Source organism: Rattus norvegicus, chromosome 19, assembly GCF_036323735.1.
Source record: "Rattus norvegicus strain BN/NHsdMcwi chromosome 19, GRCr8, whole genome shotgun sequence".
Taxonomy (NCBI): domain Eukaryota; kingdom Metazoa; phylum Chordata; class Mammalia; order Rodentia; family Muridae; genus Rattus; species Rattus norvegicus.
Genome location: NC_086037.1, coordinates 68,496,446 through 68,506,445, shown reverse-complemented (window position 1 = coordinate 68,506,445; position 10,000 = coordinate 68,496,446). Strand labels below are relative to the sequence as shown.

At 65.0% G+C, this 10,000-nt stretch overlaps 6 non-coding genes across 6 annotated transcripts; all 6 read left to right on the top strand.

The window, feature by feature from the left end:
• The first annotated feature begins 537 nt into the window (after positions 1–537).
• On the top strand, positions 538–656 carry LOC120098721 (5S ribosomal RNA). The gene has a single exon (XR_005497139.1). It is a non-coding gene; the product is annotated as a 5S ribosomal RNA (ribosomal RNA).
• Positions 657–2,295: 1,639 nt separating this feature from the next.
• Positions 2,296–2,414, top strand: Rna5s7 (RNA, 5S ribosomal 7). Its single transcript, XR_005497133.1, has one exon. It is a non-coding gene; the product is annotated as a 5S ribosomal RNA (ribosomal RNA).
• Positions 2,415–4,036: 1,622 nt separating this feature from the next.
• LOC120098719 (5S ribosomal RNA) lies at positions 4,037–4,155 on the top strand. Its single transcript, XR_005497137.1, has one exon. It is a non-coding gene; the product is annotated as a 5S ribosomal RNA (ribosomal RNA).
• Positions 4,156–5,779: 1,624 nt separating this feature from the next.
• LOC120098718 (5S ribosomal RNA) lies at positions 5,780–5,898 on the top strand. The gene has a single exon (XR_005497136.1). It is a non-coding gene; the product is annotated as a 5S ribosomal RNA (ribosomal RNA).
• Positions 5,899–7,518: 1,620 nt separating this feature from the next.
• Positions 7,519–7,637, top strand: LOC120098712 (5S ribosomal RNA). The gene has a single exon (XR_005497130.1). It is a non-coding gene; the product is annotated as a 5S ribosomal RNA (ribosomal RNA).
• Positions 7,638–9,264: 1,627 nt separating this feature from the next.
• LOC120098711 (5S ribosomal RNA) lies at positions 9,265–9,383 on the top strand. The gene has a single exon (XR_005497129.1). It is a non-coding gene; the product is annotated as a 5S ribosomal RNA (ribosomal RNA).
• The last annotated feature ends 617 nt before the right edge of the window (positions 9,384–10,000 follow it).

Here is a 10,000-nt window from a genome sequence, read left to right as displayed (position 1 = left end):
GGTGGGTGGGTCAGGGCGCTGTTGTACTGAGCCTGTGGAAGGAAGAGTCTCTCTGTCGGGGAGGGGAGGAGAGGAGGAGAGGAGGAGAGGAGGAGAGACCTCTGCGCATCCTGCGTGGGGAAAGGCCGGCACTCACAGGCTGGGCCCGTGTTCCATCCAGGGCGGGCTGAGGAGGGCTGGGGAGGCTGTAGGCCACGCGAGGCAGGCAGGCAGGCAGGCAGGCAGGCAGCCCCCGGGCTGGGGCGTGCGGATGGGGCTCGGGCAGGGGTGAGGGGCGCGCGGAAGGCAGGACGCGACGACTTTCTTAGGTGTGGGCTCTCTGTCGTCTGGGCTCTGGGCTCTGGGCTCTGGGCTCTGGGCTCTGGGCTCTGGGCTCTGGGCTGGGGACTCGGGACTCGGGACTCGGGACTCGGGACTCGGGGGCTTGGGGCTTGCTGGCTGTCTGACGTGCCACCGGTGGGGGTGGGCCGGGCGGGCCTGGCGGGCGGCTGAGCGAGCGCAGCAGGCTCTTGGGGCTTGTCGGCGAGGGCCGCCCTCGTCTACGGCCATACCACCCTGAACGCGCCCGATCTCGTCTGATCTCGGAAGCTAAGCAGGGTCGGGCCTGGTTAGTACTTGGATGGGAGACCGCCTGGGAATACCGGGTGCTGTAGGCTTTTTGGACTCCCTTTTGGCCGCGGCGGGGGACCAGTCTCAGGCCAGGCCATCCCCACCCACATGCATCCCACAGCCCACAGGCCACAGCCCAGGCCCCGGGGAGAGCCCACCCTCGCCCTCTCAGATGCCTGGCATATGCACGGTGGCTCCAGACAGAGTGGGCGCCCCGACACCCACCACCCTGGAGGCAGCAAGACAGGAGGTGAGAGAGCCTCTCTCCATTTGCAGCGAGCCCAGGCTGGACTCGAACACCACATCCTCGCCCACCACCGCACTGGTCTCTCTCCCCGTGTAGTGTGTGGGATTGCCTGGGTGGGTGGGTGCCCCTGTGGGGGTGCCTCTTAGGAGGCCACGGCGCGTGGGTGACTGCTGCGGTGGTGGGTGTGGCTGTGAGAGCGTGCAAAGGTCTGTGTGGCCACCGGTGTGAGAGTGTGTGTCGCTCCCCCTCCTGCCTCCTGCTAAGGTGACTCCTGCGAGAGTCTGTGTGTGAGTGAGTGTGTGAGTGTGTGAGTGAGTGTGTGTGTGATTGAGTGTGTGTGTGACTGAGTGTATGTGTGTGTGTGTGTGTGTGTGTGTGTGTGTTTGTGAGCTGTCCTTAGGTTCCGTGCCTGCTTATGCGCCCTAGGGGGCCTGTCTACCTGTTCGGTCCGGCTTTCTTACCCCGGTGAGTTCATGCCTGGCGCGCGTGTCTGCCTGCGTGGGTCTTGCCTCTGCGCGCCCGCGTATGTGTGCCCCTATAAAGGGGTGGCACGCACGTGTGTGTTTGTATGTTTGTGTGTTTGTATACTTGTGTGAATGCCCGCACTTGGGAGGGAGGGCAAGGGCAGTGGGGCCTGGCTCTTGGGCCAGCCTCTCCGCTGGGTGGGCGTGGCTAGTGTGTGTGTGTGTGTGTGTGTGTGTGTGTCTGTCTGTGTGTGTCTGTGTGTGTGTGTCCCGGGTGGGATTGGATGCCAGCCATCACCAAATGTTCAGTTGACTTCCCGCTCCCAGGCTGAGGGCCCCTGTCCTGGGCACAGGGAGGACGGTGGGTCCCGGGTGGGTCGGGATTCCAGGAGCTGCTGGAAGCTCCGCCCTCGGCCCCCTCGAGGGCAAGAGGAAATCCCGGGTGGGTGGGTCAGGGCGCTGTTGTACTGAGCCTGTGGAAGGAAGAGTCTCTCTGTCGGGGAGGGGAGGAGAGGAGGAGAGGAGGAGAGGAGGAGAGACCTCTGCGCATCCTGCGTGGGGAAAGGCCGGCACTCACAGGCTGGGCCCGTGTTCCATCCAGGGCGGGCTGAGGAGGGCTGGGGAGGCTGTAGGCCACGCGAGGCAGGCAGGCAGGCAGGCAGGCAGGCAGGCAGCCCCCGGGCTGGGGCGTGCGGATGGGGCTCGGGCAGGGGTGAGGGGCGCGCGGAAGGCAGGACGCGACGACTTTCTTAGGTGTGGGCTCTCTGTCGTCTGGGCTCTGGGCTCTGGGCTCTGGGCTCTGGGCTCTGGGCTCTGGGCTGGGGACTCGGGACTCGGGACTCGGGACTCGGGACTCGGGGGCTTGGGGCTTGCTGGCTGTCTGACGTGCCACCGGTGGGGGTGGGCCGGGCGGGCCTGGCGGGCGGCTGAGCGAGCGCAGCAGGCTCTTGGGGCTTGTCGGCGAGGGCCGCCCTCGTCTACGGCCATACCACCCTGAACGCGCCCGATCTCGTCTGATCTCGGAAGCTAAGCAGGGTCGGGCCTGGTTAGTACTTGGATGGGAGACCGCCTGGGAATACCGGGTGCTGTAGGCTTTTTGGACTCCCTTTTGGCCGCGGCGGGGGACCAGTCTCAGGCCAGGCCATCCCCACCCACATGCATCCCACAGCCCACAGGCCACAGCCCAGGCCCCGGGGAGAGCCCACCCTCGCCCTCTCAGATGCCTGGCATATGCACGGTGGCTCCAGACAGAGTGGGCGCCCCGACACCCACCACCCTGGAGGCAGCAAGACAGGAGGTGAGAGAGCCTCTCTCCATTTGCAGCGAGCCCAGGCTGGACTCGAACACCACATCCTCGCCCACCACCGCACTGGTCTCTCTCCCCGTGTAGTGTGTGGGATTGCCTGGGTGGGTGGGTGCCCCTGTGGGGGTGCCTCTTAGGAGGCCACGGCGCGTGGGTGACTGCTGCGGTGGTGGGTGTGGCTGTGAGAGCGTGCAAAGGTCTGTGTGGCCACCGGTGTGAGAGTGTGTGTCGCTCCCCCTCCTGCCTCCTGCTAAGGTGACTCCTGCGAGAGTCTGTGTGTGAGTGAGTGTGTGAGTGTGTGAGTGAGTGTGTGTGTGATTGAGTGTGTGTGTGACTGAGTGTATGTGTGTGTGTGTGTGTGTGTGTGTGTGTGTGTTTGTGAGCTGTCCTTAGGTTCCGTGCCTGCTTATGCGCCCTAGGGGGCCTGTCTACCTGTTCGGTCCGGCTTTCTTACCCCGGTGAGTTCATGCCTGGCGCGCGTGTCTGCCTGCGTGGGTCTTGCCTCTGCGCGCCCGCGTATGTGTGCCCCTATAAAGGGGTGGCACGCACGTGTGTGTTTGTATGTTTGTGTGTTTGTATACTTGTGTGAATGCCCGCACTTGGGAGGGAGGGCAAGGGCAGTGGGGCCTGGCTCTTGGGCCAGCCTCTCCGCTGGGTGGGCGTGGCTAGTGTGTGTGTGTGTGTGTGTGTGTGTGTGTCTGTCTGTCTGTGTGTGTCTGTGTGTGTGTGTCCCGGGTGGGATTGGATGCCAGCCATCACCAAATGTTCAGTTGACTTCCCGCTCCCAGGCTGAGGGCCCCTGTCCTGGGCACAGGGAGGACGGTGGGTCCCGGGTGGGTCGGGATTCCAGGAGCTGCTGGAAGCTCCGCCCTCGGCCCCCTCGAGGGCAAGAGGAAATCCCGGGTGGGTGGGTCAGGGCGCTGTTGTACTGAGCCTGTGGAAGGAAGAGTCTCTCTGTCGGGGAGGGGAGGAGAGGAGGAGAGGAGGAGAGACCTCTGCGCATCCTGCGTGGGGAAAGGCCGGCACTCACAGGCTGGGCCCGTGTTCCATCCAGGGCGGGCTGAGGAGGGCTGGGGAGGCTGTAGGCCACGCGAGGCAGGCAGGCAGGCAGGCAGGCAGCCCCCGGGCTGGGGCGTGCGGATGGGGCTCGGGCAGGGGTGAGGGGCGCGCGGAAGGCAGGACGCGACGACTTTCTTAGGTGTGGGCTCTCTGTCGTCTGGGCTCTGGGCTCTGGGCTCTGGGCTCTGGGCTCTGGGCTGGGGACTCGGGACTCGGGACTCGGGACTCGGGACTCGGGGGCTTGGGGCTTGCTGGCTGTCTGACGTGCCACCGGTGGGGGTGGGCCGGGCGGGCCTGGCGGGCGGCTGAGCGAGCGCAGCAGGCTCTTGGGGCTTGTCGGCGAGGGCCGCCCTCGTCTACGGCCATACCACCCTGAACGCGCCCGATCTCGTCTGATCTCGGAAGCTAAGCAGGGTCGGGCCTGGTTAGTACTTGGATGGGAGACCGCCTGGGAATACCGGGTGCTGTAGGCTTTTTGGACTCCCTTTTGGCCGCGGCGGGGGACCAGTCTCAGGCCAGGCCATCCCCACCCACATGCATCCCACAGCCCACAGGCCACAGCCCAGGCCCCGGGGAGAGCCCACCCTCGCCCTCTCAGATGCCTGGCATATGCACGGTGGCTCCAGACAGAGTGGGCGCCCCGACACCCACCACCCTGGAGGCAGCAAGACAGGAGGTGAGAGAGCCTCTCTCCATTTGCAGCGAGCCCAGGCTGGACTCGAACACCACATCCTCGCCCACCACCGCACTGGTCTCTCTCCCCGTGTAGTGTGTGGGATTGCCTGGGTGGGTGGGTGCCCCTGTGGGGGTGCCTCTTAGGAGGCCACGGCGCGTGGGTGACTGCTGCGGTGGTGGGTGTGGCTGTGAGAGCGTGCAAAGGTCTGTGTGGCCACCGGTGTGAGAGTGTGTGTCGCTCCCCCTCCTGCCTCCTGCTAAGGTGACTCCTGCGAGAGTCTGTGTGTGAGTGAGTGTGTGAGTGTGTGAGTGAGTGTGTGTGTGATTGAGTGTGTGTGTGACTGAGTGTATGTGTGTGTGTGTGTGTGTGTGTGTGTGTGTGTGTTTGTGAGCTGTCCTTAGGTTCCGTGCCTGCTTATGCGCCCTAGGGGGCCTGTCTACCTGTTCGGTCCGGCTTTCTTACCCCGGTGAGTTCATGCCTGGCGCGCGTGTCTGCCTGCGTGGGTCTTGCCTCTGCGCGCCCGCGTATGTGTGCCCCTATAAAGGGGTGGCACGCACGTGTGTGTTTGTATGTTTGTGTGTTTGTATACTTGTGTGAATGCCCGCACTTGGGAGGGAGGGCAAGGGCAGTGGGGCCTGGCTCTTGGGCCAGCCTCTCCGCTGGGTGGGCGTGGCTAGTGTGTGTGTGTGTGTGTGTGTGTGTGTGTCTGTCTGTCTGTGTGTGTCTGTGTGTGTGTGTCCCGGGTGGGATTGGATGCCAGCCATCACCAAATGTTCAGTTGACTTCCCGCTCCCAGGCTGAGGGCCCCTGTCCTGGGCACAGGGAGGACGGTGGGTCCCGGGTGGGTCGGGATTCCAGGAGCTGCTGGAAGCTCCGCCCTCGGCCCCCTCGAGGGCAAGAGGAAATCCCGGGTGGGTGGGTCAGGGCGCTGTTGTACTGAGCCTGTGGAAGGAAGAGTCTCTCTGTCGGGGAGGGGAGGAGAGGAGGAGAGGAGGAGAGACCTCTGCGCATCCTGCGTGGGGAAAGGCCGGCACTCACAGGCTGGGCCCGTGTTCCATCCAGGGCGGGCTGAGGAGGGCTGGGGAGGCTGTAGGCCACGCGAGGCAGGCAGGCAGGCAGGCAGGCAGCCCCCGGGCTGGGGCGTGCGGATGGGGCTCGGGCAGGGGTGAGGGGCGCGCGGAAGGCAGGACGCGACGACTTTCTTAGGTGTGGGCTCTCTGTCGTCTGGGCTCTGGGCTCTGGGCTCTGGGCTCTGGGCTCTGGGCTGGGGACTCGGGACTCGGGACTCGGGACTCGGGACTCGGGGGCTTGGGGCTTGCTGGCTGTCTGACGTGCCACCGGTGGGGGTGGGCCGGGCGGGCCTGGCGGGCGGCTGAGCGAGCGCAGCAGGCTCTTGGGGCTTGTCGGCGAGGGCCGCCCTCGTCTACGGCCATACCACCCTGAACGCGCCCGATCTCGTCTGATCTCGGAAGCTAAGCAGGGTCGGGCCTGGTTAGTACTTGGATGGGAGACCGCCTGGGAATACCGGGTGCTGTAGGCTTTTTGGACTCCCTTTTGGCCGCGGCGGGGGACCAGTCTCAGGCCAGGCCATCCCCACCCACATGCATCCCACAGCCCACAGGCCACAGCCCAGGCCCCGGGGAGAGCCCACCCTCGCCCTCTCAGATGCCTGGCATATGCACGGTGGCTCCAGACAGAGTGGGCGCCCCGACACCCACCACCCTGGAGGCAGCAAGACAGGAGGTGAGAGAGCCTCTCTCCATTTGCAGCGAGCCCAGGCTGGACTCGAACACCACATCCTCGCCCACCACCGCACTGGTCTCTCTCCCCGTGTAGTGTGTGGGATTGCCTGGGTGGGTGGGTGCCCCTGTGGGGGTGCCTCTTAGGAGGCCACGGCGCGTGGGTGACTGCTGCGGTGGTGGGTGTGGCTGTGAGAGCGTGCAAAGGTCTGTGTGGCCACCGGTGTGAGAGTGTGTGTCGCTCCCCCTCCTGCCTCCTGCTAAGGTGACTCCTGCGAGAGTCTGTGTGTGAGTGAGTGTGTGAGTGTGTGAGTGAGTGTGTGTGTGATTGAGTGTGTGTGTGACTGAGTGTATGTGTGTGTGTGTGTGTGTGTGTGTGTGTGTTTGTGAGCTGTCCTTAGGTTCCGTGCCTGCTTATGCGCCCTAGGGGGCCTGTCTACCTGTTCGGTCCGGCTTTCTTACCCCGGTGAGTTCATGCCTGGCGCGCGTGTCTGCCTGCGTGGGTCTTGCCTCTGCGCGCCCGCGTATGTGTGCCCCTATAAAGGGGTGGCACGCACGTGTGTGTTTGTATGTTTGTGTGTTTGTATACTTGTGTGAATGCCCGCACTTGGGAGGGAGGGCAAGGGCAGTGGGGCCTGGCTCTTGGGCCAGCCTCTCCGCTGGGTGGGCGTGGCTAGTGTGTGTGTGTGTGTGTGTGTGTGTGTGTCTGTCTGTCTGTGTGTGTCTGTGTGTGTGTGTCCCGGGTGGGATTGGATGCCAGCCATCACCAAATGTTCAGTTGACTTCCCGCTCCCAGGCTGAGGGCCCCTGTCCTGGGCACAGGGAGGACGGTGGGTCCCGGGTGGGTCGGGATTCCAGGAGCTGCTGGAAGCTCCGCCCTCGGCCCCCTCGAGGGCAAGAGGAAATCCCGGGTGGGTGGGTCAGGGCGCTGTTGTACTGAGCCTGTGGAAGGAAGAGTCTCTCTGTCGGGGAGGGGAGGAGAGGAGGAGAGGAGGAGAGACCTCTGCGCATCCTGCGTGGGGAAAGGCCGGCACTCACAGGCTGGGCCCGTGTTCCATCCAGGGCGGGCTGAGGAGGGCTGGGGAGGCTGTAGGCCACGCGAGGCAGGCAGGCAGGCAGGCAGGCAGCCCCCGGGCTGGGGCGTGCGGATGGGGCTCGGGCAGGGGTGAGGGGCGCGCGGAAGGCAGGACGCGACGACTTTCTTAGGTGTGGGCTCTCTGTCGTCTGGGCTCTGGGCTCTGGGCTCTGGGCTCTGGGCTCTGGGCTGGGGACTCGGGACTCGGGACTCGGGACTCGGGACTCGGGGGCTTGGGGCTTGCTGGCTGTCTGACGTGCCACCGGTGGGGGTGGGCCGGGCGGGCCTGGCGGGCGGCTGAGCGAGCGCAGCAGGCTCTTGGGGCTTGTCGGCGAGGGCCGCCCTCGTCTACGGCCATACCACCCTGAACGCGCCCGATCTCGTCTGATCTCGGAAGCTAAGCAGGGTCGGGCCTGGTTAGTACTTGGATGGGAGACCGCCTGGGAATACCGGGTGCTGTAGGCTTTTTGGACTCCCTTTTGGCCGCGGCGGGGGACCAGTCTCAGGCCAGGCCATCCCCACCCACATGCATCCCACAGCCCACAGGCCACAGCCCAGGCCCCGGGGAGAGCCCACCCTCGCCCTCTCAGATGCCTGGCATATGCACGGTGGCTCCAGACAGAGTGGGCGCCCCGACACCCACCACCCTGGAGGCAGCAAGACAGGAGGTGAGAGAGCCTCTCTCCATTTGCAGCGAGCCCAGGCTGGACTCGAACACCACATCCTCGCCCACCACCGCACTGGTCTCTCTCCCCGTGTAGTGTGTGGGATTGCCTGGGTGGGTGGGTGCCCCTGTGGGGGTGCCTCTTAGGAGGCCACGGCGCGTGGGTGACTGCTGCGGTGGTGGGTGTGGCTGTGAGAGCGTGCAAAGGTCTGTGTGGCCACCGGTGTGAGAGTGTGTGTCGCTCCCCCTCCTGCCTCCTGCTAAGGTGACTCCTGCGAGAGTCTGTGTGTGAGTGAGTGTGTGAGTGTGTGAGTGAGTGTGTGTGTGATTGAGTGTGTGTGTGACTGAGTGTATGTGTGTGTGTGTGTGTGTGTGTGTTTGTGAGCTGTCCTTAGGTTCCGTGCCTGCTTATGCGCCCTAGGGGGCCTGTCTACCTGTTCGGTCCGGCTTTCTTACCCCGGTGAGTTCATGCCTGGCGCGCGTGTCTGCCTGCGTGGGTCTTGCCTCTGCGCGCCCGCGTATGTGTGCCCCTATAAAGGGGTGGCACGCACGTGTGTGTTTGTATGTTTGTGTGTTTGTATACTTGTGTGAATGCCCGCACTTGGGAGGGAGGGCAAGGGCAGTGGGGCCTGGCTCTTGGGCCAGCCTCTCCGCTGGGTGGGCGTGGCTAGTGTGTGTGTGTGTGTGTGTGTGTGTGTGTGTGTGTCTGTCTGTGTGTGTCTGTGTGTGTGTGTCCCGGGTGGGATTGGATGCCAGCCATCACCAAATGTTCAGTTGACTTCCCGCTCCCAGGCTGAGGGCCCCTGTCCTGGGCACAGGAGGACGGTGGGTCCCGGTGGGTCGGGATTCCAGGAGCTGCTGGAAGCTCCGCCCTCGGCCCCCTCGAGGGCAAGAGGAAATCCCGGGTGGGTGGGTCAGGGCGCTGTTGTACTGAGCCTGTGGAAGGAAGAGTCTCTCTGTCGGGGAGGGGAGGAGAGGAGGAGAGGAGGAGAGACCTCTGCGCATCCTGCGTGGGGAAAGGCCGGCACTCACAGGCTGGGCCCGTGTTCCATCCAGGGCGGGCTGAGGAGGGCTGGGGAGGCTGTAGGCCACGCGAGGCAGGCAGGCAGGCAGGCAGGCAGGCAGGCAGCCCCCGGGCTGGGGCGTGCGGATGGGGCTCGGGCAGGGGTGAGGGGCGCGCGGAAGGCAGGACGCGACGACTTTCTTAGGTGTGGGCTCTCTGTCGTCTGGGCTCTGGGCTCTGGGCTCTGGGCTCTGGCTCTGGCTCTGGGCTGGGGACTCGGGACTCGGGACTCGGGACTCGGGACTCGGGGGCTTGGGGCTTGCTGGCTGTCTGACGTGCCACCGGTGGGGGTGGGCCGGGCGGGCCTGGCGGGCGGCTGAGCGAGCGCAGCAGGCTCTTGGGGCTTGTCGGCGAGGGCCGCCCTCGTCTACGGCCATACCACCCTGAACGCGCCCGATCTCGTCTGATCTCGGAAGCTAAGCAGGGTCGGGCCTGGTTAGTACTTGGATGGGAGACCGCCTGGGAATACCGGGTGCTGTAGGCTTTTTGGACTCCCTTTTGCCGCGGCGGGGGACCAGTCTCAGGCCAGGCCATCCCCACCCACATGCATCCCACAGCCCACAGGCCACAGCCCAGGCCCCGGGGAGAGCCCACCCTCGCCCTCTCAGATGCCTGGCATATGCACGGTGGCTCCAGACAGAGTGGGCGCCCCGACACCCACCACCCTGGAGGCAGCAAGACAGGAGGTGAGAGAGCCTCTCTCCATTTGCAGCGAGCCCAGGCTGGACTCGAACACCACATCCTCGCCCACCACCGCACTGGTCTCTCTCCCCGTGTAGTGTGTGGGATTGCCTGGGTGGGTGGGTGCCCCTGTGGGGGTGCCTCTTAGGAGGCCACGGCGCGTGGGTGACTGCTGCGGTGGTGGGTGTGGCTGTGAGAGCGTGCAAAGGTCTGTGTGGCCACCGGTGTGAGAGTGTGTGTCGCTCCCCCTCCTGCCTCCTGCTAAGGTGACTCCTGCGAGAGTCTGTGTGTGAGTGAGTGTGTGAGTGTGTGAGTGAGTGTGTGTGTGATTGAGTGTGTGTGTGACTGAGTGTATGTGTGTGTGTGTGTGTGTGTGTGTGTTTGTGAGCTGTCCTTAGGTTCCGTGCCTGCTTATGCGCC